Below are 26,677 nucleotides of genomic sequence, written 5' to 3' on the forward strand. Positions count from 1 at the left end.
AAGAGCTTGTGTAAATATTAAAAACAATGAAAGTAGCACTATCTTCGAATGATGATAAACGAGTAATATTAAAAGACAATATTCACACACTTGCGTGGGGACATGCTTCATTTTTCTAAATATAGTTATATAGTGATATTTTAAAGGAAACTTTGAACTAATTTGTAAACACCTACTTTACTTTTTAAGTTAGCTATGCCAGTATGTATATTATTATTAAATAAACTTAAAAAAAAAAAAAAATGTTTTTCTTTTTTAAACCCACCATATTTATGTACAATGTTTAAATCAACTCAGGATACTTATGTTATGATCGTATACCTGTATCACGAGTACAATATCGTATCATGAGTTGATTTAAACATTGTTTTCAGGAGTATAATTTACAGGTTAATAAAATGCGTTTTATTTAGCACATTCATTTATTCAAAGAGGAACGTGATTTTCTAAATACCATTTTTTCATACATATTACATTTTTTAATGCACAAGTTTTTTTATGGTACACACAATTAAAAATACAATCATTAATACAATATTTTTTATACAGTTCTTGTAAATTCGGTGCACCCTTTTCACTTAAATCTATAACAGTACAGTTTGAATATAATTCTTTAATCCATTTAATTTTTTCCATACCTTTAACGAATATTATCTTATCTTTAATATGATTATAAATAAGTCTTCTAAATTCTCTATAATCAACATAACCTTCGTGCCACAAAATACCTAAATGTTTTTCAATCCATTTTGTCTGCCTCTCTTCACTTTCCGTCAATTTAGAAAATCGAAAAGGGGTTTTATTAAGAAAACTTGAGTGTATTCTAGCGTGCTGTATGCAAATTCTTTGATAATAAATTCGTTTTCTTTTGTTTTAAACCCTTGAAGGTCTACAAATATATGCTGCATTACGATACTTTTTTCGTAATATTACTTAAAGGCTTATATTCAAATACACTATCATTTAAAATCAGACAGTAAGCTGCAGTGTTCTTTGGTATATCAGATTCACAATCCAATTCAACTCTCACATCTACTGAACCGATTTTTAAGGTTTCGTTTTGACGAGAACAGTTGATAACAAATAAAGGAGCTTTATCTTTAAAATCTTTAGGGCTAAGCAACGGCGCTTGTAGACGATTATAATAAGACTGTTGAAATTTCGCATACTGTTCGTATATTATAGCAAACTTTTCACCCGAAAAACTAACATCAAAACTTTCGTACGGAAAGTAAACTGAATTCAAGAAAACTTTAACATCTCTCAAATTACAGTGATCAAAGTGTGATATGTCTTTATTAGCTTCATTTTTTCGTCCCGTTTTCAATCCAATTATAATATAACGCGGCTTTTCAATTTGCGATGAAGTTTTGATAGACCAAGAATGTTTTGACGTCTCAGGCAAGAGCGGATATTCATACAAATCCCAAGTCCTAAATGCTATCTGAACGGCACGATCTCTTTCTAAACATTTGAGTAAATTTAATCTTTCACGATCAGACACTTTAACATGAGGCATGCGCCATACTATTTTAGATATAGTAATATTGTCTATATATTCATTCGCATTTAATTTAACACTATTCAAATTAGTATTGGATCTTAAAAGAATAAGTTCATGCTTGCAATTAATTATGATTTTGCTGTAATCCTCAGCAAACCCGAGAATCTTGTTTAAAGGTACAGACACAGAAAATGTACCTTCCGTGTTTTTTATACCATTGACATCAAATCCCCATAACTTAGACATGGATGCTTCCAGTCCATTCATAGATACAAGAGATTTCATAGTTGTTGTAACTCCTGCGTTTTTAATTTTGTCAATTTCGATTCCATTTAATTCATATCGAATATCTTGAAATAGATGAAGTATGGGGTTGTTTGTAAGAAGAACACTTTTTACCTCGGCTTTTGTTTCTCTATTGAATGCGGTTATAGTACCTTCTATGTATAAAGAACTTGCTGATGGTAGTACGTAAAGATCTTGTTGGTTTATAGGTATACGTATTTCATCGTTGAAATTGAAACTTGTGACGTACGGTTTATATGAATGATATTCAAAGCTCTCGATAGAATTATCAAAGACAAAAGGTTCTGTTAAGTTTAATATACTCATTTTAATAGGCGTAAGCTTTGGAGGAATTGCTTATTTTGTTTTGTGAGTTTTACTTTAGGTCTTCTTTTCGTGATTGCAGGATGAGTACTGGTAATGTTTTTAAGAGAGACTGAAGTTTTATTGAAGTCTATCATTTTTTCTTAAATGTAAATATAACTGAATTTCTTCACCCCGTAAATTAACTAGATTATTGTTAACGTCTAAAATTCTTATCGTTATTGTGTTTAAGCTATTTTGGGTTACAGGGAAATAAATAACGTTTTTTGGTGTTTCTATAATCCGATAACCAGGTGGCACGTTTGGTACAAACTCGTGAATTATATGACTAGGTTTTCCGTTAACGAATGAACCGCTCACTATGTCACATTCGATGCGGACTATGGTTGTTGAGAGAATGGAGACAGGATAAGGGGATTCAGTTAATATATTAGCTTGAATAGATTCTGAACCGAAGCCAAGTATATTACCGATGGAGCCTTCTTTGTCGAAATGAATATTTTCAGAGCATAAAATAGATGTTTTTAAGGTATTATTATTGCATGTTAGTGCAAAAGAGCATCCTTCAATATGTTCTTTAAGGTAATCGTCAATATCTTGAAGTTCATATGATCCTTCAGGAATTTTAATTACTTTGTTTTTACCATAATAGAACTTATTATTTCTGTCGTCTATGTTGGGTATAGAATTAAAAGTTGACATATACAATAGCCCACACTCATATTCACCATCCAGGTGAAAAGCTGGTGAATAGTTTGTTAACAGAGTGGAAGATGTTCCAGTTATAGACAAAGTGAAAGACATTGTGAGAATGATAAACTGATTATTGTGCGATGATATTTAAACGGTTATACCAATATTGTTTTAAATACTTTAGGCATAAGTGTCCACAATTGACAGTGTTAAACTTTTGATATGTGTCATAATTATAGTAAATATCATATTTTTTTAAATACCTCTTTAATTCTAGCGGAGGTGAAAGGTCACCATAACTATTAAAATATTCACAATAATTGTTATCTTTTACGTAGGCTACCCAGTGTGTACCATTGTTTTTAAAACTGTCTAAATTAACAATTCCACATTCTACTTTTTTAGGAGTCTTTGGTAAACTGTCTCTCATATAAACTCCTCGAAAATATGGAATATCAGATGAGTGTTTTAAAATGTCAATATTTGAAAGAGCGCGCCTGGGTAACCTCTCAGTTAGTTTTTTGAAAGTTTCAAACATAATCCTTTGCCATTTTTATATGGTTTAATGTGTAAGCCTTTTCCTAATGCAATAGATTCCATCATCTTGTTATGTCGCTCCGATTCCGCTAAATTTTTTCTGGCGGCTTTGTAATCACCTACAGCTTTAGCAATTCCGGCAGCTCCTCCTGCTAATGACCCTAGCGCAGACAGACCAGCAAAAATAGGTATCAGCGGTAAGAAGCCTCCAGTTTTTGGAATTGGTATAAGACGAGGTACCCGTACCTTGGAATTGGTTTTAAAAATTTTCGTCGCAGCAATAAGTGCCCGCTCAATTATATTACTACCTTTTGTTTTTGGTTTCTTTTTTAATTCACTGCGTATCTTGGTCACAAAACGTTTAAATGGTTTTATACCCGCACCTGCCTTTATTTTAGATTTCATCACTTTGCTAACTAACCACGAAGCAATTTTTTCTCCTCTCCCTGCATCTTTCGATTTTCTTCTTTGTTTCGCCATTTCGTATAGTTCTAAATCAGCACGATGTCTATCAGCTAAATCCGAATAACTATCATATGCTATGTCGTGTTTCATACACGCATTATCTAGCGCATTAATTCCTTTATCGCCTCTCTGCAACCTTTTGCGCAATTTTGTTCCCGGACCACAATAGTTATAACCAGGTAAGTGTAATTCAAAGGGTAAATTATTAATAGCGCTGTTTAACAGTCCTTTCCCTTTCATATCTCGTGAGATAATAACACTATCATTAAAAGGAAATTATATAAATATCTTTAAACAACCGCACTTTTATCAATCCAACTGTTTTCGCTATTATTAAGGCCCAACCATTTAACATACAACTTTCTACCCTTTCTTTTAATAACCTTTTCTACAAGGTAAACGTTTGGATGGTTGGTTTTCAGAAGTTCTTCCTCGTAAAATGTACCGAGTATAGTGTTTTTATGCTGGTCTTGAATGTGATACGTAACAGGTTGAGTGCGATTCACATGAGTAATAGTGAAAAGTTCTGTTGACCAATTAGGTGTGTAACCTTTGTGAAAGGCATTTTTATACTTGCTAATGCGTACACAATCTCCTATATTGAATTTGTTCGATTTATAAGACAAATTGGATAGTGATTTTTTAATATTTTTTAATACTTGCATTTCATTATCAAAATTTACATCAATAGGTTTTATTTTTGTTGTGCGATGCACAGTCTGATTATATGATTTTACTACATCGTCTAATGGCTTACCAACCCATTTATAGTTACCAACTAATGCAAAATGTTTGTAGAGCTTAGACTTAAGTGTCTTTATCAGCCTTTCAACAATAGATGCCTTCTTAATTGAATAAGTTGAGTAATGATTAACTTTTAATAATTTTAAGTAGAAATCGAATTCTTGATTGTAGAATTCTTTTCCTAGGTCAGTTTGTAAGTTTTTAGGTCTTCGTTTAGATGTTTTTATTATTAGTTCAAATGCATCTTTGACTTCTGTTTTAGTTTTAGACTTAATAGGTGTACACCATGCATACTTTGAAAATGTGTCAATAACGGTTAAAATATATTTATATCCTCTGTTAACAGTATGAAGCTTTTGTAAATCTATCAAATCGGCTTGCCATAAATCATCAATTCCTTGTAGTACAACCGATCGTCGCTTAAAATTTCTTCGCGCTGACCTGTGGATCTCGTTCACTATTTGTTGTTTTATCATTATTATATTTTTTTAAAATATCGTCTATCTCCTTCTTCGTATAAAAGTTCAGTTTTAACTGAGTTACGAGTTGGTGAATTTGATTATTTATTGTGTTAAACAAAGAGTCTATATACTTCTTTTCGTACATGTTTTGAATGTGTTCATCAACGTACTGCTTGTTAACTGCATCATCGGAAGATAATGGTTTAACAACCCCTTTTAATCTTATAGTTTTTAGATCAAAATTTCCTGCTTCTGTTCGAAGCAAAGCCTTGTACTTGAGCTCAGAGATTTCATCAGTACGCAAACGTTTATGAACATGGTGACCGAATTTGTCTATATTCATTTTTTACTTGAAAGTCAAACTTCAACTGATGGGAAAGGTAAGAGTATATACATTTATATATTATTTATTAAGCCTGCTTCACGTAATTCTTCAATTATGGATATTATCTCGTTATCTAACCCTGTATTTCCAGCGTCACGCGATGCTATAAGCAGTTTTAATCTGTCAACTAATTCGTTTGGATCATCCCAATATACATATGAAATATCTCTTTTTACTTTTTTCATTGATGGTAAACCTTTACCGGATATATATTCTTCACTTACTGTGCGCTGTTTGGATAATTTGAAAAGAGGTTTTATAAGGTTTAAATATTTCATACCCTTGTTGCTTTTTATGGGTTTCTTTGGATCAAAGTCGCGTCTATGTGCATTCGTTTTCATTAACAATGTTTTATATAATCGTTTATCATCTTCAGTTACTAGTTTTAAGTCAGGTACTTTCTTAAACAACAAATCATGTAAGCCTTGTGTTAAAAAATAACTTTCTCCACCTATCACGAGTTTATCATCATTAACAGAAATTGGGTAAGATCCAAGCATTAGCTTTCCACGCTCATTTCGTACACCAAATGGAATGTTCATGATAAAATATTGTTTCTGCCAAGCGGGATCATCGCGAGGAGAAGGAAACGAGTCTGACGTTCTAAATGAAATATTATTTGTTGTATCAGAATCACTTTGGTTCACACTTTCTTGAGATGAAGAATCACTATCATTTAATTCATTTTCACTATAATTTGGTTCAGATTCAAATGACTTTCTCAACAAAGTTTTATTATCCAAACTTTCTTTCATCCCATCTTCTGAAGGACTATATTTCAATGTTTTTACTGGCTTGTTCCATTTAAACCTATCGTTATCAAAATCTGAGTCACTAATGATTAGATTGTTATCATTACTACTATGTTTTTTTACCATTTCACCAAGTGGGTCTGTGATTGGTTTTAACATTGCTTCCAACATCATATTATCGTTTGATTTAACATCACGAATGCGTTTAACTTTTTTCTTACTGCTTCAGCAGATTTGAGTACTTTTTGTTTAAACAATTTTTCTTCATTAATTTTATGTTCCATGTCTGAACTAGATGGTTTCATTTTAAGCAATAAGTGTTTAATGTAATACTATGCTTTATATATCAAGTCAATCTAGAATTATAAATGTATCAAATCCTTTTCTATAACAGCCTGAATTTCTATTACAATCTTTATTTATGACTAAGTAATCAAACGGGATCTTCCATACTTGTGCACACATTTCACGAAATTGAGACCATGACATATCACTTCCTACATGTTCATCATAAACATGCTTTAAATTAATATCATCCTGTTTAAAAAGAATAATTAAGTTAGCATTATCTCTTATTAATTGTTTAGGTATTTTACTATACGTCTGATTTAGATAAAAGCTATCTATATTTTTATGCCTTCCCATTGCAAAGTAATCTCGTATATTATTTTGATTTTCACACGCAACATCATCAAATATTATAATGGAATTCATGTTTGCTGTATGAGGACTTAAGATTTCATCATTTGCGTTATATTTTTGAAATGATACTGAAGGAACTAGCTTTAAAACTTGCTCTAGAAATTGATACATTGGTTGAAATAAGGTTTTAGAATACACATAAACATTTTGAAAGCGTAGACCATGTTCATGTAGCAGCAAACCGACAATTAAATTTGTTTTTCCACAGTTCGATGGGCCACATATTATACAGCGAATGGTGTCGGGTAAAAGCGAGCCATGTCGAAAATAACGTTTATTGGACAAAGAACAAACAGCATCCAACTGCAATTTCTGAGACTGTTTTACGAACTTCATTTTGTCAATAGGCACGTGCAACTAACTTGAAAGGTGTTTAATCATTAACGGAGTTTTATAAACTTTTGTCTATATATTCGTCATGAGCGTTTTAAATCATCAGAAAACCTATTGAGAGTTTCAAATCATGAGAAAGCCGATTAGGAGTTTTAAATCATCTGAAAACCTATTGAGAGTTTTAAATCACCAATAAACCTGAGTACGAGTCCTAAATATGAAGTGATATTGGGAGTTTTCAAATCTTTGATTTGAAACTCCCAATAATCACCTACTACTCTCTGCTACCCTAGCCCGCGGGCAAAAGCAGAGGGGGGGATCAGAACTCAAGCCTATAGGTTGCCGATCTCAGCTTCGCTGGCTGAACTGTACAGCTTATGGTAGGGATACACTTGTGCATATTCTGAACATTAGATCTATGGTAAGTGATGGTCTGTGTTTCAGATATGCTAGAGTAGGGAAAACGATAGGACTAGGGTAAAGTCACACACTATTTCTATGAAAGTAGAGTTCTTTTATGATTGGTTTTGAAATATAATTGGTCAACGTGTATTGTGGAGAAATAATTTAACTACTACTATTTATATGGTTTTAATGGACTTTAAATGTGGTGTTTACTATCTTAAAATATGTGGTAAAACTGGTAATTTATAAAAACTCTTATTACTTAATTTATTTGAGTGAAATTAATAATTGTGGTAGCAATTTCTGATTTTTCGGTGTGGCTGCGGGACACTTAGTGTTGCTAACTAGTTTTTCAAGGTAAATTCTATCAAATTGGCTAGGGAAACAAACTGTCTTTGGAATAAAAGGATTTGTTTGTTATAGGGCCCAGTGGCATGCGAGCGCCGTCCACTGATGGAAAGTCTAAATCTTAGAAAAGTTTGACTTACTTATTTCTTATAAAAGTTAGCAACTGCTCGGTGTTTCGATAAAACATTAGAAAGATCGAGAAGTTATGGTCTATTAGCAGTATTGGGGAACGGGGGTTTAGCTAGTGAAAAGAAACAAAATAAAAAAGGGGTTAGTTTGTAGATAGATAGCCCTTCAGGCTTACTTGCTTAGGATGCCCGATAATGTGGTTTGATTGGGCCTAAGGATTCCAGACGGTATCGCAAGTTCTCACCCCAAACCGGAATCGAAAATAGAGCGTAGCCGATGTTTTCTAAAATATTTTTTAATATTTATTTCATGTATGTTTCACTCACTAACTTTTATTCTAAAATTCCTTCATCACGTCATTAATTTTCTCTCTCATAACTTTCTAGGCCTAAATCTGATAAAATACTCTTCTATAACACTATATTATTATGCTACAATAACCTTTATTCTTCTTTAAAATATAAATAAATAAAATTTTAAATATTAGTCAAAAATACAGCTGATACTCATTAAAGGATCTAGGTTATCGCGGTTCACGTCGAAGGGTTCTACTTATTCACGCTAGACGATCACAAGGCCAAATTTACGGGGTATATTTAAAGGGGGGTTAGCTATACTGTTGGTTAGCCAAGTAAGTAAGTAAATAAGTAAAGGTGAGCGGAGGTTTAGTTACATTTTGGTTCCGTGCCCAAGGGATCTAAGATGTGCTCTGTAGAACACATCTTGGATACCAAGGTTTATAAATAAATAATAGGAATTAGCCTTACCAGGCTACATTTGTTGTTGTGAAAACGAGTGGGTGTGCTGTATTTCCTGACTTATTTCATCTCTAAATAAAACTCATATACCTAATATTTTTATTCAATCGCTATTTCATAAAAACAAAAATAACTTTATTGTTAATAAACACGTCTGTAGTTTTTCTTCCATTGTTGGTTCTTGCCGCGTTCCGGGCGAAGTCATGCATCGATGCGGAGTCAATTGTATGTTCATCTCCTTCCACTGGTATCTAAAAAAAAACATAGTAATAAAAGTAAAGTAGCGTAGTAAACTAAGACAAAAAAAATATTTCTAGGAAATTAGTTCATAGTCGTAGTGGTTAAACATCGTCCCCAATAGGCGATTCGGGTTGCATTGCTACGTAGCAATTGTTGGCATTGGCGCATCTTGACGTTCCCTTGCGCCTGTGCGTAGTACTATTATTTATTCTGTGTCTTAATGTATGTTTTATGGCTGTTGTATAGGCAGGGCAAGTACTGGAAATACTAGGTACTTATATAGAAAATACCCATGTATCTAAAATAATAGGAAGCGCGGAGCTGTAGCACTTTAGAAGAGTTTGCCACCTCGTGACCGGAATTGGAAACATAAGTGTGTACACAATGTACAATAGTAATAGAATTTCATGTTAAAACAAATAGTTCTCTATAGGCCCAGTATATTTTCTTAACAGGCTCTGCCATCTTCAGGGCTATTTTGAAAGCTTTACATCATATTTGCGCTTCACATCGCAGCGTCTGGCAGCTTCGATGCTGTCTTATATAGTCCATGAACACTCTGATATGTATATTCTTAGTAGGCGCCTGTTATACAGAACTTCATTCATAGGTAGGATAACTACTAGTTAGGTCAGTAAGTAGGTCGCTAACATAGTCTAGATGTAAGGTTATTTTCCTAAAATAATCCAGGATACCTAAGCCCTAGATTTAAGACCTAGTAATACAAGAAGATAGGCTTTAGTCTAATGGCTATGGGGGCGCGATTATTCGTTGTCGCGCTGAAGTACAATATTATATGGGGCGTCCCGCCATTTTTCTATGAATACTGAATAGCTACACGCATGTTATACTATGACCGTACCTCCTTCGATGGATGGTTTGTTTGCATTTCTGTTGTAACTCTATAATATATGTATTGTCTCACAGGATTTCATACATCATACAATAAATTGACAAAGTCTTTATACTGAATATTTTCACTATGAGAACAAATGTCTGTCTGTTACAGTGGCGGCGCGTCAAACATATTCATAGGCAAGCCGGGGCTAATTTGGCTTACATATTTCCTTTACAACTCTGCTCAAATGTCCAAAAACAGGCAAGCCGGTGGGAATCAGCTTTTATGGACGCGCCGCCACTGGTCTGTTAGGTTATATGTATTAATCATGTTAGGACTAATTTAGTTCATTAGCTTATAAGTCATCATATATTTTCATATTACATCCGTAGTAAACAAGCATACGTCCCTCTTGATGGTGAGAGGTCACTGTAGCCTATATCTGCCAATTATTTCAATAAATTAAATGCACAGTGCGAATTTCAACTTTCTATAAGTATATATTTTTGCTATAGTACAAACAAGTATGTATGTATGAACAATATTTTCAACTGGTACACATGACATGTTATCTCACTTAGATTGTGTACACAGCTTTTATACGGAACCTTACACTGTCGCAATATTTCACGGATCAGGCATATGCCAACATACATATTTTATTAGTTAAGTTAAATAGCTACACAATCGTCACCAGATTTCCTACGAAATTACCAGCATCTGGGAGGTCGTACCTCGCCATACCCTAACTCCACCACTGCTTGATCATTGTCACAATTGCTTAAATAATTTCATGAAAATTGATTGAAATTTGTAATATTCCTGTTAAGTAGGCATAGATAATAAGCACTATTATCATTATAAAACCATATTTTACTGAGGTTCAGAAAAAGTATGTAGTATGTGGTACGCATTAAGTATGTAAACTTACCTAACATGACCGGGTCCAGTCTGATTGTCGGATTACTTTGTTGTTCAGTAACGTTGAACGAGCTGGTAGTGCAGATCAGCGAGACTGAAAGGAAATAGTCAGACATTAGAAATGTTCATGTGGATAGCGTAAGAAAAGGGTTTAGTTTTAGAGTGGGGTTCTGCCAAATAGGAACAATATTATTTCACTTATCTACTCACGGGGGCGCGTCGCTTAATTTTTGGAACTAAGACACGCCCATGAGAAATATTGTGTCAGAAAAAACAACGCATACAGCAAAATGTACAAAAGGAAAAAAAATATTAAAAAGTTTGAGAACCCCTGCTTAGCAGTTCATATCTACACGAGTTAGGACATAAATGAGTTAGTAATAAGTTTGCTTAGCCAATAAAATGATGATGAGTCAGTTAAGTTTGATTTTTATCCGGTCGCTCATGCCTCGCCGTTTTGCTCTACGCTTCATTTCAATTTTCTAGATAAAATATTGATGCCATGAGCTGTTCACTTTTAAATTTAATAATTAGAACGTGTTATTATAATAAAACAAAAGTACCTTTCGTTTATATGAAGTCAGTAGATATATGGAAGACGGTCCAACTGAAGCGTGGCCTCTCGGGTAAAACCTGAAATTGTACATATTGAAAGATTAGTTAAAAAAGGGTGTATGTATGTTTAAGGAATCTTATTTATAAATACGTATCATTAAGATTGTTTATATTTATCTAGGCCATTCATGGTTAAGAAAAAAAAAGAAGAAGAACAACCATATCCATGTTTCTATGTAAAATTTCCTGTCGAGTCGTTTTACTCACTAAGTAGAGTTAATTAAGTTAAAAAGTAGCTGTTTAGTGGCAATGATTTTTTGTACTTACTTGAGGATAGTGCTAGGATGGGGAGCAGTTCATAAAGGACACACCGAAAATTCCTTGGTCAACCTGCTCGTTGCCGACAGCTAGTTGAGGTTCTTCGATGATGTTTATCCATTTCATATACTGAAAATTGATACATACATTGTTTAAACTCAATGTAGCACAAACAAAATTTATGCTAAGTCTGGATTTTTAGTCTACATAATTTTATTTAAGTATACAAAAATACAAAATTAAAGTTTGGACAAGTTACAATGCCTATTTTTAAATGCCATGACATTCATTTGAGGTCCTACAAATATTATTTTCCATAGCCCATAAGCCAGCGCTTCAGAAAAATAATTGAGAAGTTTATATGTTGGTACGGAAACAACGTTACAATTTCCAAGAACAGTTAGGTAGCCTAGATCAAATAAATTAGTCGAACATATTTTTAATGCTTACCGTTTAACCAAGGTATGTTCAGTTTCTATAAATATTGTTTTCCATAAAATTTGTGGCAGATGTGTAGAAATATCGGGCATTGTAAATTCCAATTAGATGTTGACTGAAAAATCAAACAACCATATAAACCTCTTTGAAAGTAGCAAATATATTTTGACAGTTAGGACTATTTCACGTACATTTAGAATATTTAAGATCCTCTTAGGCAATGTGAAAGTCAGAAAGTACGAGTAACGTGGGGAAATTTATTATCATTAACTTATCTGACGACAGAACAATGAAATAAGCAACATTTCACCAATATATTCGGTCTAGTCGTTGTAGTTCGCAAGTATGTTCTGCTGGGTTTCGAAAACGACGACTAGTTTGAAAACACATCAAATAATAAAACAAAAGCTTACCTTTCATGCAAAACTGCTTTTGAAGTAGGCAATTAGTTCACTTTATCAATTGAGGCATAGCCCGATAAGACATCCTTTGCATGGGCTGTTTGCTCATTAGATCATGAGTATGAGCACTAAATTCTTCTATTATCTTGATGAGAAACACAACAAAACACATGTCCATTGCATTCACGTTTTTTTTTTCCAACAATAATGTCATGTCAATTTCGTAACCTCACTTTCGCTAACGGAAAATTACATTGCAATTGCAGTTCAGAGTTCAATTTGATAAAACAGGCTCACTTTGTCGACAAAATTATTTAGAAGTAACGCGTGTTTAGGGCAAATAATGTTTTGTTTGCATTTTCTTAGTTTGCTAAATGACAAAATGGCGAATATGGACGGTTCATGACCGGCGTCGGCGCAGAATTGCCTGTCGTATTGTTTAAGCAGATTAAAATGAAGCGAATATTTAAATAATTCTAGTTGTAGATCACGTAATTAATAATGAGCTAAAGAAAACAAAAACGGATCTGCCATTTTTTCGCGAACAAGCGGATTAGCGGTAAGCATGACATAGATTAGAGAAAATAATTTAACCACAGATAACATATATCTTCGCCAAAAGGTGTTCTATCGGTGACATTACACAAACTATCATTGTTTTTAAGTTGGTACGCTTGATCGGTCATACAATTAGGTACCTTAAGTTTTTCGGAGTGGTGATGATTATGGTTTTTGTAGTGGGTGGACGGTTGATGGAGTTCATAACAGTGGCTAGTTTGTTTGAATTCATTCCTGTTTTTTAGAAGTGTTTTTTTGAGTATCTCATTTGGCCGGTGAGCGCGGTTGGTGGTGTGAATGGCGGTCGTGCCTTGGTCTGCGCTGTGACTCCCGATTTGAAGGAGAGGGCCGGTCCGTCGGGTTGACGTCTGACAGATTTGAGGCTTGCCGCTGTTGATATTGCAACGTTATTTGTGCCCTGTGTTCCCTGATTTGTGCTGTTTTTGGGTTTTTGTCGACGACTTCTGCCTGCCCTTGGATTTTGTGGTGCCCGCATCTCGCGACGACCACCGTGCATCTATTTTGCATTCGGAGTTGGACGCCTTCACGACGACTTGGCTCACGTATTTTTGGACAGCGATTCTGCTTTTCTCGACAACCCTTGCGCTGCCCTTAGAACTACTTGCTCCCTTCGACGATTATCACTTGCAAATAAGGATAAAATGGCTGGTATAAATGACCGAGAAGCTTCCTATCCATTAGTTCACGATCCAAAGTATTACATGGACGAAATGAGATGCTTTGTTCCATCGTGCAAAAATATAGAAGCAAACAATCCCTATTTAAGTTATTTGCGTGTACCGCAATCTTTTAAAGAGATAAAGTGTAAAGACTGAAGCTTTGGAAAGAACATAGGAAACCCAAAACAATTTTATTGGTCGATGGAATTCTTGGGAGAAAAGTGTGCTGACTACTAGAGTTACACGCCATTGCCTTTTTAAAATAATATATAATGATGATATAGATGGAAAGAATATGTGACCATTTCAATTTCAGTGAAGTAACGGTAACAGGAATTTTCAAAATGGACCATTTTTTGAAACCTCACTCTGTAGTGAACCACGGTCAGATCAGATATTTAAATAATAGTGTTTTCATGTCATTGCTTGTGTTTTTGCTTTGGTGAGTTTGCAGACTAATTTAATAAAACTACATTGATCGATTCTTTTGTTTTATTATAGTATTTTTGTTTTTAGTTTGAATAGGTAGTACTCATGCTGTCATGCTGAAACATCAGACTCAGGCAGGGCATTCCACTCTTTACATATTGAAATGAAATATTTATTTTTTAAGTAGGCATATTACAATGCGCATATGAACGTCAAATAAAGCTACGCCGGCTCTAACCCTACGCCTCAGTCTCGAGAAAATTTCAGTCCCCCCACAGTAAGAGGAGGGTACCAAGTTATCTATAACTATACTATGGGACCGGCAAACTCGGCGGGCCACTTCTTTTCAAAACATTACATCTTAATAATTAACATGCATTAAATTATAAATAAATCCGTCTCATTTCTTATCTAAAATAGTGTTTTCATTTTCGTTGATATGCACTGTCACTAAATAATATTTTTTTTGTGACATGGTGTTCAGAAACGACTTTGGCTCTTACAATGCATCTGGTGTCATCTCTCTTCAGCTCCACAAAACCAACTGCACTTTGGACATAACCATTTCTCATCATCATTGGCCACGCCACAACGATCACACACAAAACGTGAGTCTGCAGGGAGAGGCCGAGCCAGCGAAGTCTTCTCTGCTTTAACATAGCACATAAGCTGCAACTATGTGTCCTCGACAGCACTACCTCATTGCTAACTTTATCTTGCCATGTAACATCAAGTATAGTCCTCAGGCAGCGCATGTGGATAGCCTTAATCGCTTCTAGAAGCCCTATAAATAAGAAAAAAAAATCCTGGTATAAGTGATGTTAGTGTTTTATATACACAGACAAGACATGTTTATCTTAAAGTATAAGCAACTTACATCAATGTTTTCTCACCCTAATCTCTACAATGTTGTGCTTGTCGCTATTCCTTAAATATTCTATAATAACCGCCATGTCTGTTTCCAGAGTTTGTTTTCACAAAGTCCTTTGATCTGCTCATTTTATTTGCTAAACTAGCTTGTAGTATGTCGAGAAAAGCAAAATCGCCGTTGTCCAAGGTACGTGGGCCGGGTCGTCGTGGGGGCGTCCAATTCCGGATGTGGAGTGGGTGTGTTGTGGTCGTCGTGGGATGTGGGTGCTGCAGGGTCCAGGGGTGGTCAGGGGTCGTCGGTGGGAGCTCGGGAGCAGCACGGATTGGGGAGCGCGGGGTGTGGATAATGTTGCAATATCGGCAGCGGCGTGTTTCGGGTCTGTCGGGCGTCGGCTTGACGGATTGGCCTTTTTTTTGAATCGGGAGTCGTAGCGCGGACTGGGGCGCGGCCGCTGTTCATGTCGCCGGCCGTGTTCATCGGTCGAATGAGATGTTCAGGGAGGTATTTCTAAAAGACAGGAATGAGTTTGGGCAGGCTGGCTGCTGTTATGAACTCCATTAACCCTGTACTTGCTGCAAAAAATGTAATCATCGCCACTTTGAAAGGCTTAGGGTACCTAATTTTCGACAAAAGATATTCAGTAATTCAGTAATTTATTGTCCGGTGTTGTCATTTACAAAACTTTACTTCATTTTTCTCTACTTCATTATAGTAAAATTAATACAATAGATGTATTTAAATACAAAAGATTTTGTTAATTTAATTTTCTATTGCTTAAATCACATCAAACTATTCAAGTTGTGTAGATTTTGAACGGTATTTTGTAAATAGGGCCTAACACATGTCCCCTTACAAGTGCGGTCCGACCGTCTGTTAGATCCTTAAAGAATCTCACAATATATTTTTAATGTGGTCACACTTTTGTAAACCGATGCGCACACGCGATTTCCTACGCATTGACAAATTTACACGATAGTTTTCGTTCGATTTCATTAAATTATGAAAAAAAAAAAAAATCAATTATATATTTCTAATAACTAGTCAAATATTTGAACATTATGATAGGCTAAATTTATGATATCAAATAATTGTATTGTTGATTTAATGTTTGTGACTACTAAAAACACATTAGTGTGTTTACAATGAAAATACACCCATGAGGACAATTGTAAAAGAAAAAAAAAACGGTTAAGGATGACAATATTGACAGTGACAGTTCCTTACGAAAAAAAATCTGAGCGCGAAGTTATTAAATTTTATTTAAGAAAACCGATTTCACTGAAATTATAGTGTTATGTAGCTTCAAATAATTAGTGTAATTGATAGTGTAGGAGCATGTGTGATTTTTAGTGACGTCTTATTATCACACGTAGAGAAATGTGAGAGTTAACTACGTTTTGAAACGAAGAGCTCTGTTAGTGAAAACATAGTAATTTCAATTAGTTTTAGGCCATAATTAGTTAGTTAAAAAAGGTGTTAGTGCAATAGTGCAAGACTTGAGTACATGGAGTCAGAGTTAGCAACAGTTTGGACGCGAAAAACATGAAGTGAACATTGAGATATTTCGTGGGACGTTCGAGTTGAAGTACCCGGCTTTTGATGTCAACTAACGGAGGAGTAAGAGTTTTTGAGCCTGGTCTCATACCTGCTCATAGGACCAATGTGTTACTGAAGATTTTCAATATGATTATGTTGTTAGTGGTGCCATATTATGCCACACTAAACAGAAGAATGGAACAGAAAATGCCGATCAAGAAAAATACATATATGTAAGTGTTCAAAACCCCAGTTAATTTACCCTATTCTAGTTTTATTGAGCAAACAAGACGGAGTTTTATAGTCTGCAGTAATTTTTGAGTTAGAAAAATTAAAGTCACTTAGCGATCAGACATCATACTTGAGGAAAAAAAATAATAACAATAATAATAATTGTAGGTGAACGTAAATGAGACGTACGTCTCATATGGTTAAAGTACCTAGATGGTCCTGCAACCTTAGTTGGCATATTTTTTTTTGGAAAATATTTTAACGCTTGTGATTTTTATTTTATCTTTCCCTCTGTTTATTGGAAGTCTTTAACTTAACTTTAGTTTTAACCTAAGATAGATTCTTACCACAGCAGTGTTCTGTCATTGAACATAGTGGATCAGCGAGGACGGTGGAAACATGCGGTGAAAACTTCAGTGTGTGTTTAAGTGCATGCTTAGTAACGCTAGTGAAATAACAAGTGTTTATGATATTCGATTTATGCAATATTTTATTTTTTGACCAATGATTGTACAAATAAGGACTAGCCAACTTTAGAGTTGAAGAAATATTCATTGGTTTCAAGTTACTTGCTGTGTTCAAAAATAAGTAACTGGATCTTTTGCGGTTATGCTGATTGTGATCAAGTGTGCAACGTGTCTTCGGAAGAGGTTTCATGGTGTCCTGGGTTATGACACCGACTGAGAAGAGAATAGTTTGGAAAATTTTGAAATATTACCAGGAGGCCAGCAGGATCTAATCATCATCATTAGCTACTCAAGAACTCATCATAGAACTAGCCAAGTATGAAAAGAAAAAAAAGGAAGAGAGACACCATGATCAAGTTCCTCAGCCCATTGTCGTGTTTGTTAACAATTTTCTAAGTTTGTTGCAGCTGCGAATGCCATGAAGAAGGAATGGATTGTCTGAAATTGCAAAGGACTGTCGGGGCATGTTTTACAATACTGAGGACACGAACATAGAAGAGGACAATGCAAGTTTAAGCTCGCTTTAAGAAATTTATTATTTTGTTACATTATTATTCAATCAAATAAAAGTATTTTGAACCTACTTATGGCATCATTTTGTATTTTATCATAAGGCAATTAAAACCAAAATAAAATTTTGCAGATAGTTTGAAAAAAAAAAAAAGGAATATATTTTATCAAAACCACATCAAATTTGATGTTACATTATATTTTACAAAAAATATCAAAACCATATCAAAATTAAGGATACATCATATTTTGCGGGAAAAAATTGAAAATATGAAAACCACTTCAAAACTGCAATTACTTTTTTTTTGCAAAATTGTATTATGCGTTTATTATGAACATTACATGATGTGTAATGTAAATTTTATGAGTACATTGGTTACAAGTAGGGTATGCAAACCGGTTAACCGGTTAACCGAAAAACCGGTTAACCGAGACTTTTTGGCCTCGGTTAAAAACCGGTTTTCAAAGTCTCTAACCGGTTAATAACCGAAACTATATTTATTTCCCAAAACGACCAAATTAGGCATAAAAAAGGATCAAAAGTACGTAATTCTTCAATGTTTTGTAACAATAAATATTTATTTATTACTTTTCATTGACAACAATACGCACCTGCACTGAATTTCTTAAAGAAGTCATAGTATAATTATGATTTTATAATCTAATTAAACGTGAAGATTAAACAATAGTCCCGAGTCCACTCAAATATACATTTTATACAGTAGAGTCCGGTTAGTGTTACGACTCCGCATATACCTAACGTCCAACCGCTTACAATAACCGAATAACGGAAGCACAGGTATTTGTTTGGTTTTCATATGTGATATTATGAATGTACATCCGTTTATTACGACTCCGGTTTTAACGACCAACCGCTTTTTACGACGTAATTTTACGCAAAATCCGTTCGTCAAGTCCGGTTACAACGACGAGCGACAACGTTTTATTTTATTTTATTTATTTTATTTTTATTTAGAACACATACAGTCATTTATACATATGAAAAGGGTGCATATAAATATACGCATGCAAACTTACTACTTAAAAAAGACCTAGTTTTACTAGTAAATTGAGGAAACAAAGGTATTTCTGCCCCAAGCACGGTCCCCTGTCTTGCCTACAAGTAGCAAGATGAGATTGTGGCGATGTGACTTTTTGGAGCATTGGTTTTAATAATTTTAACAATTGGTTCGCCTCGGGTCTAATCTTATGAGCTAAATAGAACCCACTTTTTATTTTTCGATTGCGTTTAAACTAGTTTTACTTAATAAAAAAATCGATTGTCATATTAATTACGTAAATCGATGTTCAAGGAATGCGACTATTTATTATTACGACATACGACAGTAATTTGCCGGTGATGAGCAAGCACGCATACTAAAAAATGACATATCTTTAAACCGAAATGAAATTCGTTTTGTACGACGTCCAGTTAGTACGACGTAATATCAGCGGTCCCTTGGGCGTCGTTATAACCGGACTCTACTGCATATATCAAATGATATTTTTAAAATAAAGGGAAAATGTAAATCTTGGTTTTCTTACGTTAATTCCTTGTACTACTAGTGTCTCTGGGAGCTGTAGACCTCCGCGACATGCTTAGAAAACGCACAACTGACAAATATTTTGTTCTTAAACTTCTGCATTTTACAAAATTTCCAAAAATTGGATAAAAATGATCTTCATCGTGCAAGTAATACCTGCTACGATATCATAAACAACAGAATTCTTGAAGGTAATGGTAATATTATTGCGTAGTATGGTAATTTACTAAAAATCCGCAAAACCGGTTAAAAACCGGTTAACCGGTTTTGAAGATATAGGTTCGGTTATTAACCGGTTTTTAAAGTTAACCGGTTTTTGCAAACCCTAGTTACAAGTCAATGACTTCTTAGTAAAGAATGTTTATTTATTGCGACATACTTATGTGGAACATTATTATTTTTCTTTCTTATCATCATCATCATTATCATTATTTTAAATGCGTCATGAGTTTTTCAAAATTTTATTGAGATTCACTGTTATTATTATAGGGGTGGTAGAAGTCCAAATTTTGTCTGAAATTAATTTTATTTCTATAGTGATCTGTGTGATAAAGGGCCTTATTGGCTAGCCCATCGTAAAGTTTCACTGTCATTTAGTAGTTTCATTCCTAGGATTATAAAGTGGTGTATGGTGGATGTAAATCTATAATACGGATCTTTTTTATTATCTAGATAAAGAAGTCGGTTCATTATATGGACAACAATTTTTTTTTTAAATCTTTATTTTGTAAGAAGAATGTATTGGATATACATTGTATGGTTAGATTATTTTAATATAACAATAACTGGACATCATAGTAGCTAGTCTGCCTGGGGTAGACGTTAGGAAAATCGAGATCGGTGGATAAGCTATTTTTCATTTTAGTTATTACAGTTAGCAGTGATATTTATTATTTATGCGTTATCATTTATTACATTATATAGGGTGGTATACTGTACGATATCGGTAATCACCAGTGCAGATCCTCGATCCTAAGCATAACTTGGTCAGTATTTTATCCTACAAAGATCGGAGTAGGGAGGGCCACTAATTTTTTAGCTGACTGTACTTACTTTTATTAAATTTTTGCATTTTATGTTATCAATTTTGCATTATGAACTGCAGAAAAAAAAAACAAAGACAGGAAAATTGAAAGTAGGGTAGTGAACTTACAGTAATTGACTCTAGTTAAAATGTGACCATAAAATGTAACATTTTGTCCGTACGAACATTTTATTTTTAACATGTGTATCAAACAAATTTCACATATTGTCAAATTGTTTGCGGTTAGTAATTATTTTATAAAATTAAATATAGATGAATGAAGGACCTTTCGTAAATAAAATGAAATTTTCTTTGTCCTCGAGTCAGGGTAGAGTGGGGTAAAATGGGATACGTGAATTTTGAAGTTATTATGTTATTTTATTTCCATTTTTATTCTTTATTTTGATTACTTTTAAAAGCGTTGGCTTTTTGTTGAGATCGAGTGAAAGAGCGAATGAGGAAGTAAGAATGGTTACATTGTGTGTGTGTGTGTGAATAATTTAGAGATGATGAATGTTTATAGATGTAAGAATGTTTTGAATGGGATGAATGACTGAATGATGTGTGTCTTGAATGATTTTTTTTTATGGAATGAGTGGATTGATACGGACAGACAGCGCTGGAAAGTGGTCAAAACTAGTTTGGTCGGAATTTGCGGGAACAAACAAGGGGGGAATTTTGGGAACACATTAGTCATAAAATTCTTATTGGTTAGGTTAAAATCCAATGGATTCGACCCATTTCAAGGGTAGTTTTTTGTGACTACTAACTACACAAGGTAATAAGACCCATACGAAAACCACACACCTCATCTTGAATGGGATGTATTTGACAATCGACATATTTAAGGGCCGATATCGTCTAGTGAGAACGAGGCTCTTTTCAATAATTGTTTCCTTGTTATGTTTTCCAATATGTGGAGTTTAGTATCATCAAATCATTCCTTCATTTGATCAAGGATGTAGTACCAAGTTTAGGTACATGCTTATGTCATTTAAGGTTTGTTTTATAAAAAAAAAACACCCCAGCAAACTTTAAGTCGATATATTTTATTCAAGTATGAGACATGCGCCAAAACATGTGGCTGGAGTGATTAGGTAGAGGAATTGGTTTGAGTTCCGACAATGGAGATTGAAGGCTCTGGACTTATAATGAGAGCTCTAAAGGTTTCTTCGTATTTGCATGGGAAGTTATTGTGAACTCGTTGAAATTATTACGGTAATTATTCCGGTCCAACAGTGTGGATGGAATGAATATTCGCCGCGACCGGGGAACGAGCTAGCAAGAACGGGTTAATAGGACCTATCAGATTCACAACCTGGTATCCCTGGCGGTGCGTGGACTCTGGGAAAAGAGTTATCATGGTTCATTGTCGAGATTCTGATGAGCTGATTTCAAAACTGAGTCGCTAGCAGTTGCATAGTATTGGAATACACACCACACGATTAGAAATGGGGGGATATTTCCGACTGATCTAGAGATATTCTTCTTTTATTCAATTTTATTGCTTATTTTGCTAAGTGAGATTGGATTTTTTTACAAACCACTTTGTATTTTATAAAAGAAATCCAATCGGGGGCGAGTTGTAACAGAACAAGCGTCTATGACGAGGAAATTGACTCGTTATTACATATAAAACTTACGGCGAATCAACTTTTCCTTGACCAACTTTTTGGTACATATTTCCTTTGGGATTTCATTGGATATTTTGACAAATAATATCTTTGAAGCTTTATCACATGTTTAGTCACGTTTTCACTCATCAAATTCACTATTATTCGATGCAAAACAGGTTGGAAAAACATATTTATCAACAAACTACGTTCACATGGATGAAATACTGACATTGACAGTTGTCAACTGAGTAGCGTTCCAATATTATATCTTGATTTCAATTATAAGTCATAAAAGTTCATAATGATTGTAGTATACTTTCAGGATGTGTTTATTGTAGCATTTAGAAACAAAAATGATATTTTGCCTCAAATTTGATTTACAAAACTAGTTAAAAACCTTTGATAAAGTAATATTTGCATATTTATAGTTACCACAATATAAAATGTTTCATTACGTACTAGGAATCAACAAAAGATATCTCCATCTCACTCTAAAACACGTGCAATCATGCAGATGTTACTATTGAGAAGCAAAAACGTACGTGCTGAGAGAATATGGACGTTAAATGTATAAGGCGTACGGCTTAGTAAACAAAGTAGTTATGATCTTTTTTCTTATCGTATCCCAAGTCCCAGGTTTGTCCCAGTTATATCCCAAGTATGTCCCAGTTATATCCCAAGTCCCAGGTTTGTCCCAGTTATATCCCAGGTATGTCCCAGTTATATCCCAGGTTTGTCCCAGTTATATCCCAAGTATGTCCCAGTTATATCCCAAGTCCCAGGTTTGTCCCAGTTATATCCCAGGTATGTCCCAGTTATATCCCAGGTTTGTCCCAGTTATATCCCAGGTGTGTCCCAATTATGTCTCTTATAGAGAATCTATAAAAGGGTCGGAGCGAGCCGACGCGCGTCATTCTTAAAATATCTACAAGACTAACAGTGTCTCTGGCTTTCGTGTGTTATACTGGTGAGTGAAGTTGTTCTGCTATTATTTCTCTGTTTGTTTTTACTTGGAAATTATTCTAAGTGATTGTAAACTTTGAAATTGTGTCTCTGTTTGATTGTGCGGGGACAATATCGTCGTACAGTTGAACTTAGACCTGTGGTGGAATTGCTTTACTGTCAGTTGTGGGGTTAATTTAGTGTTCTATTTATAGTGTAGTGTTATATTTAAATTAATGTGTATAGTGAAGTTTTCTGTGCTTTGTTTCATGAGTGCCGTTAAGCAATACAAAGACTGGGTCGATGTATGGCTGGTGTTTGGAGATAAGTCTGTGTTTGGTTTTGTAGGGAGTAATTCTTGCAAAACTAAGCGTAGATTATAGCACGTAAAGGAAACTTCATTCGTTTGTTTAGTTGGTCAGTAAAATTGAATTTAGTAATTTTCTATGGGGTTATTTTGTGAAAGTTATAAGCCAGATCATTGTTTGTGACAGACTGTTGTCCGGCTAGGCGCTTCTTCCCTTACGGTGTCAAATAAGAGGCGTTTAGGGGTCTTTTTGTTCCAAGTGGAGGGCTTGGACGCTTTTCTATACTTACAAAAGCGTATTTTCTCACCGGTCTCAAAGAGTCCAACTGTTAGATGGAAGTGAGGACTTTCACGATTGACGAAAGGCATTAGGAGTAATCCTTGCTCACTGAAGTCGGCAGTATTTGAGGCTGGGGTCCTATATATATTTATATTTATTTACTCGGTGCTCTAGTCCATGCTGGCGTTGGTCGCTGGGGATTTCGGTTGTGATCGATCAACATCTAAGTAAAGTTGATCGCAGCTGGGTCTCTCATGTGGCTGGTACTGGTGTGTCCTAGAATACTGGATATATACACGGATAGGGCGATCTACTCTCTGCTACCCTAGCCCGCGGGCAAAAGCAGAGGGGGGGATCAGAACTCAAGCCTATAGGTTGCCGATCTCAGCTTCGCTGGCTGAACTGTACAGCTTATGGTAGGGATACACTTGTGCATATTCTGAACATTAGATCTATGGTAAGTGATGGTCTGTGTTTCAGATATGCTAGAGTAGGGAAAACGATAGGACTAGGGTAAAGTCACACACTATTTCTATGAAAGTAGAGTTCTTTTATGATTGGTTTTGAAATATAATTGGTCAACGTGTATTGTGGAGAAATAATTTAACTACTACTATTTATATGGTTTTAATGGACTTTAAATGTGGTGTTTACTATCTTAAAATATGTGGTAAAACTGGTAATTTATAAAAACTCTTATTACTTAATTTATTTGAGTGAAATTAATAATTGTGGTAGCAATTTCTGATTTTTCGGTGTGGCTGCGGGACACTTAGTGTTGCTAACTAGTTTTTCAAGGTAAATTCTATCAAATTGGCTAGGGAAACAAACTGTCTTTGGAATAAAAGGATTTGTTTGTTATAGGGCCCAGTGGCATGCGAGCGCCGTCCACTGATGGAAAGTCTAAATCTTAGAAAAGTTTGACTTACTTATTTCTTATAAAAGTTAGCAACTGCTCGGTGTTTCGATAAAACATTAGAAAGATCGAGAAGTTATGGTCTATTAGCAGTATTGGGGAACGGGGGTTTAGCTAGTGAAAAGAAACAAAATAAAAAAGGGGTTAGTTTGTAGATAGATAGCCCTTCAGGCTTACTTGCTTAGGATGCCCGATAATGTGGTTTGATTGGGCCTAAGGATTCCAGACGGTATCGCAAGTTCTCACCCCAAACCGGAATCGAAAATAGAGCGTAGCCGATGTTTTCTAAAATATTTTTTAATATTTATTTCATGTATGTTTCACTCACTAACTTTTATTCTAAAATTCCTTCATCACGTCATTAATTTTCTCTCTCATAACTTTCTAGGCCTAAATCTGATAAAATACTCTTCTATAACACTATATTATTATGCTACAATAACCTTTATTCTTCTTTAAAATATAAATAAATAAAATTTTAAATATTAGTCAAAAATACAGCTGATACTCATTAAAGGATCTAGGTTATCGCGGTTCACGTCGAAGGGTTCTACTTATTCACGCTAGACGATCACAAGGCCAAATTTACGGGGTATATTTAAAGGGGGGTTAGCTATACTGTTGGTTAGCCAAGTAAGTAAGTAAATAAGTAAAGGTGAGCGGAGGTTTAGTTACAGCACTCATGTAAAAATTCCGAATCCACACATAATAATGGAAAAAAGACAATGCCTATCGTGGCGCCGGCACGTTCACTAAAAGCAATCACAGTAGAGACGTTTTCATAACAAAGAATGGCCTCTTTGCGCGCTGCTCACAACGCTGAGTGGATTGCTCTCTGGGGAATAAACTTTCAACACACCAAATTTTTCATGTGCCCAACACCAGCAACTCATTAAGGATGTTAAAAGCGGAATTTTAAATCAGTTTGCTGTTTTTACATTGATCCTGTTCTCATGTAAGTAAGTAGGTTTGTAGTGCGAGCACATAGATGTTGAAATATTTTAGAATAAGACGATTTGATTTGAGCATTAAAATTACTGGTTACTAAAATAATAACACCGACACCCATGTAACACCAGGCTATGTATTTTTACTGAAGCAGATGTAGTGCAAAAAGGTTTTCCTTCGTATTTTTCTGGACACGTTCGTAATTGTCATGTTAGTTCATACAGTGTCAGTGATAAGTCTTGTACTGAGACTGACTGAAATAGCATGACATGTTCGTACATTTCGCGAATGTAGACCTTTTTAACCCCCGACGCAAAAACGAAGGGGTGTTGAGTTTGACGTGTCTGTCTGTCTGTCTGTCTGTCTGTCTGTCTGTCCGTCCGTCCGTCCGTCCGTCCGTCCGTCTGTCTGTCTGTCTGTCTGTCTGTCTGTATGTATGTCTGTCTGTTTGTCTGTCTGTCTATGTGTGTGTCTGTCTGTGGCATCGTAGCTCCCGAACGGATGAACCGATTTAGATTTAGTTTTATTTGTTTAAAAGCTGAGTTAGTCGGGAATGTTCTTACTTCTTAGCCATGTTTCATGAAAATCGGTTCACTATGTCGCGGTCGGGGGTTTTTTCAAAATTTTAATTTTCGCACTATAACTGTAGCTATTTATTTTTATCAGTTTACAAAAAGAAGTATGATGTAAGTACCTAAGTAGTCTAACAGCTACCCTTTGCTAAAACAAAAGACGGGCATGTAAAGAAAGGACACCGTTCAAATAGGCTGACGTCGGGATTTCGGCCGATCGATGCACAGCCCATTCATCGCTCGACCCTGAATCACCATTCATAGGCATTTGTTAACGCATTTCCCTGGAAACATCCTTCAAATTGAGTGTTTCCAACTTTCCCGCAACCTCACGTTTTAACGACATTTAAAATTAATAAGAGTTTGTAATCGGGCCTTCAGCTGTTTGTTTTATGATTTTACGGGCCGTAACGGCTATTATCCCATATTTTAAAGTGAGTTACCTACAGCTTTTCGTGACTAAATGACATTATTGCAACGTTGGGAGCGGCGCGAGGGGTCGCGGAAGCCTTATAGGTGCGTTACGGAATATGCTAAACAAACAATTCTGAGAATTTTGTTTATTTAGGAACTTGTAACATTATATGAAGTTACAAGGGTTAACATAAACATGTTGTGGGTATTATATTTTCATACATTTTAGGGTCTCAATTTAAATTCAAAATTTAGCCGCTTGGCCAATTTGACATAACAACTAATAATGTAAAGGT

At 34.9% G+C, this 26,677-nt stretch overlaps 1 protein-coding gene across 1 annotated transcript in view; it reads right to left on the reverse strand.

The window, feature by feature from the left end:
- The window catches only part of LOC125226775 (schwannomin-interacting protein 1 homolog), a 103,746-nt gene that overhangs the window by 63,762 nt on the left and 13,307 nt on the right, over positions 1–26,677 (reverse strand). The gene's annotated exons all lie outside the window — the stretch shown is intronic.

This window comes from Leguminivora glycinivorella, chromosome 6 (assembly GCF_023078275.1).
Source record: "Leguminivora glycinivorella isolate SPB_JAAS2020 chromosome 6, LegGlyc_1.1, whole genome shotgun sequence".
Classification (NCBI taxonomy): Eukaryota; Metazoa; Arthropoda; class Insecta; order Lepidoptera; family Tortricidae; genus Leguminivora; species Leguminivora glycinivorella.